Source organism: Triticum aestivum, chromosome 5B, assembly GCF_018294505.1.
Source record: "Triticum aestivum cultivar Chinese Spring chromosome 5B, IWGSC CS RefSeq v2.1, whole genome shotgun sequence".
Lineage (NCBI taxonomy): Eukaryota > Viridiplantae > Streptophyta > Magnoliopsida > Poales > Poaceae > Triticum > Triticum aestivum.
In genome coordinates this window covers 581,222,477-581,232,352 of record NC_057807.1, presented here as the reverse complement: position 1 = coordinate 581,232,352, position 9,876 = coordinate 581,222,477, and positions in this window count along the sequence as shown.

The window sequence follows — 9,876 nt, the reverse complement described above, 5'->3', positions numbered from 1 at the left end:
GCTGGTTGTTAGTGTTGAATGGGTCGACTCTCCTAGCTCCCCTGGGGTTATCCTTGTTTCCTATAATGCCCTTCATCCACAGGGCCATCGTCTCGGCCGTAACCTCCTCTGGATGAACCCGAGCGGTGTCGTTGGCTCCAGAGTACATCCACATGAAGTGGTCACGAGCCTGGAGCAGCTGGATGCATCGACTAAGAAATACCTCCAACAAGTCCATGCCAGTTACACCCTGCTTGATCAACTGGACCACTCTCTCGACCAACATGTTCATTTCCACCCTCTCCACAGTGGTCACTTTCAGCGAAGAAGGTTGCTGGGCGCGATCTAAAGGGAAAGGGGGAAGACCGGTCGACTGACCGGGAGTCGCAATATCCTGGCAGTAGAACCAGGTCGACTGCCAGCCCCTGACCGACTCAGGAAGTGTCATGGAATGGAAAGCACTCATTTTCCTCTTCTGGATCCCCAAACCCCCGTACATTTGGATCACGTGTGTCCTCTCGTCACTCGAATTAGCTTTCTTCACAAACTGAGAGCGGATTGTGAAGATGTGCTTGAAAGACCCCAGTGCGGTCGACAACCCAGGAAGTTTTCACACATGGACACAAAAGCAGCGACGTACGTAATGGTGTTGGGAGAGAAGTGGTGGAGCTGAGCTCCGAAAAAGTTCAAGAAGCCCTGGAAAAAAGGATGCGGAGGAAGGGAGAAACCACGGTCGACGTGGGTTGCAAGGAGGACTCCCCTCACCCGGCCGCGGCTGGGGCTTCGTATCCCCCTTTGGCAGCCTTGCAGCTCCGTCGACGATCAAACTAGAGTTGGCCAGCTCCTCCAAATCTTCTGGCCGGAGCAGAGATCGGATCCAATTGCCCTGGATCCAACCCGGCGGCAGCTCGGACCTCGACGACGCCCCCCGATTCATCTTCTTCCCTTTCATCGCCCCCGTCGCCTTCTTCATGCGCTCCAGCGCTGCCATCTTGTCCTTCACCATGGTGGCGGGGCGGCGGCATCGAGGGCGGAGGAAAAGGGTGCAAAGGAGAAGCGGGGAAGGAACAAGAAGAATGGATGCGCACAGTGCAGACGCCTTGGCCCCGATGCCTTTTAAGGATCCACTTCCGAGTGGCTGATGCGTGGGCCTGAGCAATCCTGTAAAATCCCGCAACAGTTGCGCGCTGGGTACATGGTGAAAAAGGTGGCGCAGAAATCGAGGCACTCTTGTCTATCCATCCCGCTTACTACTACGCGCTCCGCCTCACGCGCTTCCCCAAAATTTTGAATCCTGTGAGATCCGGGATACGCCATAACCAATCGCACCAAAGACTTCGCGTCAAAAGTAACACTCGACGAGTGGCGGTATAAACCCACTCGACAACTTCTAAATCGATCAAGGCGACTGAAACAAAGCCGAAAGTTCCAACATGGGCCTCCAGTCCAACATGGGTACTTGTGAAGCACAAGAACCAAGGCAAGACTAACTTCAACCTTCCTTTCACTCAGTCCTCAATCCATTCAGGGGCTAATGATGATGATATATACCTATGGTAGAGTCATAGGCCTGACCTATACACCCTACCCGAAGTCACTACCCTAGAAGCAAAGACATCCAAGGGACAACACGGAGTACCAATTGAAGCCGTTGAGTGCAATCCACTCGACCAGTCATGTCACTCGGGTACCCCTCCCTCCTAGTTCCACTCGACCAAGATGGAGCCATTCGACCATACGAGAAACCATTCGACCTACAGGAGACCAGGAGTCTCACAAGACAGCAACGGTCACGCGTTCACTCCATAGTCTTAAAGATCATTAATAGCACTTTATAGCTTGCGTTATCAGTAACGCCCTATCTTTATGTACATTGAACCCCTATAACGGAGGTGGGCTGGGGTCCTGGCACACTCTATATAAGCCACCCCCTCCTCCAGGAAAAGGGTTCGCACCCCCTATAACACACACTCTCATATTCCGGTCGACCACCTCAGGGCATCGAGACGTAGGGCTTTTACCTCCTCCGAGAGGGTCCTGAACTCGTAAAACTCTTGCGTACAATCTCACCATAGCTAGGACCTTGCCTTCTCATACGTACCCCCTATACTTACTGTCAGACTTAGTACCACGACAGGTATCATCACTAAGCTTCCTCCCACATGGAGGAACTTTGCTACCTTACTGAAGCATAAGAGGCAGGAGTTTTCCGTTCTCGATCTCATTGGTACTCTTGATGTGGAAGAAAAGGCGAGAGCAAAGGACAACCGTGCTCGAGGTATTGAGGGAGGTTCTAGTGCCAATCTGGTACAGAAGAAAAACTTCCAGCCCCACAAGTTCAAGAACAAGGGCAAGTTTGATGGTAAAGCAAAGTTTGATGGGAAGAACAATGTTGTGCAGCACACGAACTTCAAGAAGAAGAATGAAAAGAAGAAAGGTGTTTGTCATGTGTGTGGAGATCCTGATCATTGGGCTCCTAGTTGCCCTAATCGCTATGACAAGCGTCATCTTGGGAAAGGCGGCAAGACTGCTAATGTTGTCATTGGAGACACTAAAATGAAGGATGTTGGGTATGGTATATTTACCACTATTCTTTCAGTATATCATTCTCCTGCTTGGTTAATTGACACGGGTGCTAATGTGCATGTATGCAGTGATATTTCCATGTTTTCGTCTTATCAGACCGTAGGGACTTCCACCATGCTGATGGGCAACAGTTCCAGTGCTACTGTTCATCGTGTTGGCACGGTCAATCTGAAGTTTACTTCGGGGAAGATCGTGCGGCTGAATAACGTGCATTATGTCCCCTCCGTCAATAAAAATCTTGTTAGCGGATCTCTTCTGTGTAGAGATGGCTACAAGCTTGTCTTTGAGTCGAATAAATCTATAATATCCAAGTATGGAACCTTTGTTGGTAAAGGCTATGAGTCAGGAGGCCTGTTACATTTATCCTTATCAGACGTTTGCAATAAAGTTGTTAATCATGTTTGCAACAATAGTTAATCAAATGTGTGGCATTCACGGCTTTGTCATGTTAACTTTGGTTGCATGTCGTGACTAGCGAAGTTGAACTTAATCCCTAGTTTCACCACTGTCAAGGGATCTAAGTGTCAAGTGTGTGTGCAAGCTAAGCAACCTCGTAAGTCTCATGTGACTGCGGAAACGAGAAATCTTGCACCAGTAGAGCTCATACATTCTGATCTTTGTGAAATGAATGGTGTTTTGACAAAAGGTGGAAAGAAGTATTTTATGACGTTAATTGATGATCTCACTAGATACTGTCATGTGTATCTTCTGAAATCTAAGGATGAGGCTTTGAACTATTTCAAGATCTACAAAGTTGAAGCAGAAAATCAACTTGATCGAAAGATCAAGAGGCTTAGGTCCGATCGTGGCGGAGAATATTTCTCAAATGAATTTGATTCCTTTTGTGCGGAACATGGTATACTCCATGAGAGGATGCCTCCCTATTCACCTCAGTCAAATGGTGTGGCCGAAAGAAAGAACCATACTCTAACTGATTTGGTTAACGCCATGTTAGACACATCGGGTCTCTCTAAAGGCATGGTGGGGGGAGGCGACACTACAAAAAAAATACACTTCCGTGATGATACGTGTTTGTCACAGTAGGTCGCGTTTTTTGTCATGCATGTACATCCATGACGATTTTATGACAGAATCAAGATAGTCATACATGTGCTGTCGTAGACGTGTTCCATGACATTACCAAAATTATCATGACGGAAGTGTCCACTTCCGTGACGATGAATTGCGCGTCACAGAAGTGCTTTTGTCAAGGGTGACCGACACGTGGCATCCACCGTAACGGAACGCTGTTAAGCTATCGGGTCGGGTTTTGGATCCGATAACCCGTTAACAGCCCTGACCAATGGGGATTTTCCACGTGTAAAATCATCATTGGCTGGAGGAAACACGTGTCGGCTCATTGTTGGGACAGATGTCATCCACTCATTGGACAGAAGGAGCCTATGATACGTCGACACGTGGCACGGCCCATCAAGTTTTAATGGGCCGGCCCAACTAAAGGCCCACAAGATTTTGCGGACCATAATGGGCCGGCCCAGCTAAAGGCCAACGAGATTTTGCGGACCATAATGGGCTGGCCCAGCTAAAGGCCCACAAGATTTCACGGACAATAATGGGCCGGCCCAGGTAAAGGCCCACAAGATTTTTGTGTGCCATAATGGTCCGGCCCAGGTAAAGGCCCACAAAATTCTTGCATATCATAATGGGCTAGCCCAGCTAAAGGCCCACGAGATTTCACCCACACTAATGGGCCGGCCCAGCTGTAGGCCCACTAGATTTTGAGGACCCTAGTAGGCAGGCCCATTAACTGGCTGCCATGTTTTGGGCTAAATGCCGACCCATATTTGATCCGGTCCATTAATGGTCTGCCACATTTCGGGCCTAATAATGGTCCATATGAGATCCGGCCCGTTAAAAGCCTCCCACGTTCTGGGCCAAATCACGGCCCAGATCAGGTCCGGCCCTTTAAGAGGCTTTGGCCTCAATTATGGCCCATATCAGATTCAGCCCGTTAACTGGATGCTATGCTTTTGGGCCCACTTGCAAAAGGCCCATTTAGTAAATCAGCCTGATATTAGTTTTGGCATGTTAAGGGCCCGTTTAATATTTCGGCCCTATATTAATTTCAGCCTGTTAAAAGCCCGTCATATAGTTGGGCTAACTACGGCCCGGTTTGCATCCGGCCTGCTCGCAGTCGATATCTGATTGGGCCAAACAAGGACCAAGACAATTTTGGCTTGTTAAAAGCCCGTGATTTGATTCGCACAATCATGGGCCGGGGTCCATTTCGGGCTGCTGCCGGCCCGTGAGCTGTTCGGCATGTTTCAGGCCCAACCTACTTCTCAGCCTCCTAAAAGCCCATTAAGTTTTCTTGCGAAAAGAGGGCCGGGGGTTACTCGGCCTATTAAAGGCCCGAATCTACTAGTGGGCCAGTTTGACGGGGCCCATGATACGGATCATACATCGTGATTGCATGATGGCCCGATTATGTACCATAATTTTACGGTTTGGCCGCTTTACTGCGAAAACAAGATATATATAGAGTACAATAACTGCAGCATCGTGAATAAGAAAAAACCTAGACTATACAATAAAGAAATTACGGCATATTACATCCACTGGGCATCAAAGTTCGCCACTATGATAATAAAGCACAAGCAGACAGCAGATTACATACACTGGGCATCAAAGATCGCCACCAGTGCAAATAAACACGCCGACAAAATAATATACAAAACCGACAGCACTTCAATAGAGTTCAAGAAAGGTTAGCCCTGCTGGTGACCTGCAGCGCAAGCACCTGAGCAAGATGATGAGATTGTGCTTGTTCAACACTTATATCTTCCTCACTCTGAAAGATAAACAAGCAGACAGATGACAGGTTTTGCACATAAAAGTATCAGTGCTAACAATTCATCACATTTCTTACTGACGAATAAAGTGACACAGTTTAAAAATGCATTAACACAATATGGTATTTTTCAGGTCGAGACATGGCAGGAAATGACATTGTGAAGGAGTTGGCAGCTTCACGACACCACTGGATTACAGATCAAGAACTCATAAGTATCAATGGTTAGTGTGCTGTCAATTTATCCCATTTCAGATTGGCAAATAAAGAGACAGTTTAAATAATAGTAGAATGATATGACATTGTTCATAGTTAAGACATTGCAGAATATGACATTGTGCTATAGTGGATAGGTTCACCACACCACTGGATTACGGATGAAGAACAAAAGCATACATGCAGTGCAAAATAAGATCACTTGCTCTGTATAGTTTAATTTACATGGTATGAAGAAGGAACTTGGTTGTACAACTGAAAACTTAATATGAGAAGGACAAACTTTTGTTTATGAACTACATAATAAACTTTAAACATGCAATTTGATGCAAACACCAAAAATAAACAGCTATTGCATTCATGCCTAACCAAATATACACAACAAAGTTTGAAGGCTTGAGAAGGACAAACTTACCTTACTGGTGAAGACATGCTCTATAAAGCCCTTGTCCATGCTGATGGGGGGGGGGCAATTCAAGAAGTTTATCACAGAATCTTCTTCATAAGCATTGCCTTTATTCTACATTTTGTTAAGAGTATATATAGATGTCATCATATACGAAAAAATGGAGAATATTTAAGATAAGATGAAGAGTGATGCTACATAACCAAGTAGCTATAAATGTATGTGCAGCGATACAGGCAAAAGGCACAAGCCAAGAGCAATGCACAGCTAAACTTCTTTAGTACCAACCTTATGTGTAGAAAATGCAGGGCAAAGGAAAATAAGATGCAGAGTGATGGTACATGAACAACTACCTGTCAATATAAGTACACTGATAAAGGACAACATGTACTTACAAAAACAATGCAGAGCTAAAAAAATTCATTGGCATTGGATATATTCTACACTAATGTAACCATTCATACAGATCAGATAATTTCGAGCGAACAATTGATAAGCAATCTATCATGCATACTACTGTCACATAATGAACCAGGTATGTATGCAAGTACACTGATACAGGACAACAGGTACTAACAAGAGCAAAGCAGCGGGCAGCATATTTGCGATATCATGTCGTTCTTTTCAAACCGGAATTCTTCTTCGAGCAGATTTCCTGCAAAAAAAGATCCGTAAAGCACATGTGAAAAAGTAGAAGTTCAAATTGTCATGTAGTTTCATAGACAGTACCTCATCCTGGGAATGAGACCAGTGCATAACAAGGTTTTTCCATTCAATGTCTTCTAAATTTAGCACAGGAGACTTCACCAGAAATTCGTTTATAGACTTGCCATCAAAGTGTGATTTCCTTAGGTAACACCTATACTGCTGCAATGCTTCCTTGAAAAGCACAAGCAAGCTTTGCTCGTCATGACTATCCAGATTGACCCTCTCCTAGTTACAACAATGTAATGTAAATCATTGATGTGTTCGATCAGCAGAAAACAGGAAAATAATAACCATGAATAATAGCACTTACACGTAAGTTGGACAGGAAGATGTGAAAATGGTGTTTGTCTTCACTATAATCTTCCCATGATGGGAATATATGCACATAGTCCCTAACAACATTGAAAGCATTGTCTTTTAAACTAGGAATAAATGGAATGGAGTTCCAATCTGCAGGAATTGGTCGTCTCTGCAGTTGGGATAGGTCTTCGGCCGGTGGACTTGCTGTACTTTTTGCTGGAGTGGGATTTTTTTGTGGTACTGCTGGTGCTATGGCAAATGAAATCGGTATACCTTTTGCTGGAGTGCAGGTCCTGTGTGGTGGGGCTAGTGGTGTGGCCAGTGAAGCATGGGTACAGTTTGCTGGAGTCGGTCCTACGTTTTGTGTCACTGGTTGTACAACCAATATAAGTGGGGCGCTGTCTGATTTCTCCGGCACCACCACGTTTTCCAAGGACTTTGCTGGTGCTCCTTCGGGTTCGGCAATCACCCTCTTCCTTTTTGATGTCTGATGCACAAGAACAGCATTTGAGTGGAAAAACATGGTATGATGACAGATGGAATATGTATTGATAATGGATGGGCATGGCATCTCGAGTTATATGATGAGTAAACTAAGCAGATGGCAGTGCAACAAAGTAGAAGAAATGCAAGACAACATATGCAAGATACGCGCAATCAATAAAACCTTGCCAAATTAGAACAGGCACCTTGATGGGTGAACAGGACAGGCCATCTGCCTTTGACTCCTCGAGGTTAGAATAGTCATTAGGATGATATTCTGAACAAGAGTCAACAGGTGGGGAGCGTATGAGTTTCATTGCTTCCAGAATGGCACTCAATGCCTTGGTGCCAATTTTGTAAGTCATTGCAGTGTTCCATAATATTCTTCTGATGTGCGGATTCTAATATTCACTGTAATTGTGTATAATATCTAAGAACCATGAAAACATAAATAGTTGTGAGATTATCTTTGTAATGCAGATGATATTCTAATATAGGGGCGCCCCTGTAAACACTTGTGTGCTATCACTGGATTCTGATGAGAGAGCTCATGTGTGCTGTAATATGGTGCGTGCATTTATATAATCTGGCACAAGTACATAAAAAAATAGGCTCCAGAAGTAAGGATAGCTGGCAGATGACAGGTTCATAATATACTGTATAGAGAGTTTATTGCCAAACCATGATAACAAGAGCACACAGCAAATGGCAGATCATAGTGTACATAACAGGGGTACACCATAACCACGATATATAAATCGGGAAAGTGGAGCTGGCTTGAAAATACGGTGTTGTATTGCCGCTAGTAATTGAAAGCCTATCGATCATGTACAGGCCAGCTCTATCAGTTGTTGACTACAGATGTCCCTGCGCCCCTTCCTGACAAGGAACATACTGTACATACTAAACACAGAATAAACAAAGAGGAACATATTAAAGAACAGAAGAGGAAGCATATTCTTGAGGTTCTGCTTCATTGCATACAATGTTGGTTGCCCACTCATGATAAATCATAGCGCCCAAAGAAATGCAATTCCATGCTGTCTCTCTATATGTGGCAATTTTGAACAAGAGTCATTAGGATCATATTCTGAACAAGAGTCAACAAGTGAGGAGCGTAGGAGTTTCATTGCATCCAGAATGGCACCCAATGTCTTGGTGCCAATTTTGTAAGTCATTGCGGTGTTTACCCTCAAGAGTGGACTGCTACTAGTGCGACACAAAGCAGCTACACAGATCATAGTGTAGATGTAACGGGAAAACCTTAAGCATCACAGAAAAATCAGCAAAGCGGAACTTGCTGGAATATATGTGCTAGTTTGCCGGTACGTCTAGAAAGGCTTAGGATACCAGCTCTCTTCAAGTGAAGGTGCGGTACTGTTAATATTAGTGTAGCTCTCAAAGGCGACACGGCTCCCCGCATTTCCTTGCTGTTCTTATAGGATTCAAGTGGGCAGGCCACTACAAATCCTATTCCTATGTTTAAAAGATCCTACGAACCAAAGAGGCTCAAAGTGTCCATCACAACCGACCGTATAGACCTCTACACTTCAAATGTCCCTGCTCATCTTCAGTACAAGGAACATACTATACTACTATCAAACTCCCTCCGTTCCAAAATATAAGTCTTGGTAGAGATTTCCACTATGGATCACATACAGATGTATCCAGATACATTTAGAGTGTAGATTCACTCATTTTGCTCCATATGTAGTCCATGGTGGAATCTATACAAAGACTTGTATTTAGGAACAGAGAGAGTACATATTGAAGAAGAACGGAAGAGGAACATGGTAAAGAAGAGCAAGCAGATTTTGGATAATAAAATGTTGGTTGTGCAGTGCCCACACATGATGAACCAGAGCGCATTAAGAATGCAACTCCCAGCTGTCTCTCGACCATTTCAGGCGGTTGGATGAAGATCCCACGTCTCCTAACCCATCTTCTTCCTCGTCTCTGATTCTTCCCATACAGAACACCACACGGGCCGCCGGCCGGACCACCTGCCCCCACCGCCTGTGTCCTCCGCCACCCCCACCCCCCACCCCCGCCCAAACCCCCACCCGCGTCGAGTTTTCTTCATTTGGCGAGGCCCCACAACCACCCGAGCCCCTTCGTTCGCACCGGCGAACTCCGGCGAACTCTGAAAAAATTTAGTCTACTGTGATTTAACTAGTGTGGAATATAAAAGGGGAAAACCATAAGCATTGGGAGTATAGTGTTGAGCGTGCCATGGCGGATCTGAAGGTGCAAACCGGACAAAGGCAACTTCGCAACCAAGACAAGAAATCAGAGTAAAGCAGTGGCAATCTATTTTCTTGCTGCGATAAATAAGTTGAGCAGATACGAAAGAGTACCGCCTCTGGTGCGGCGCCGTGTATGCATC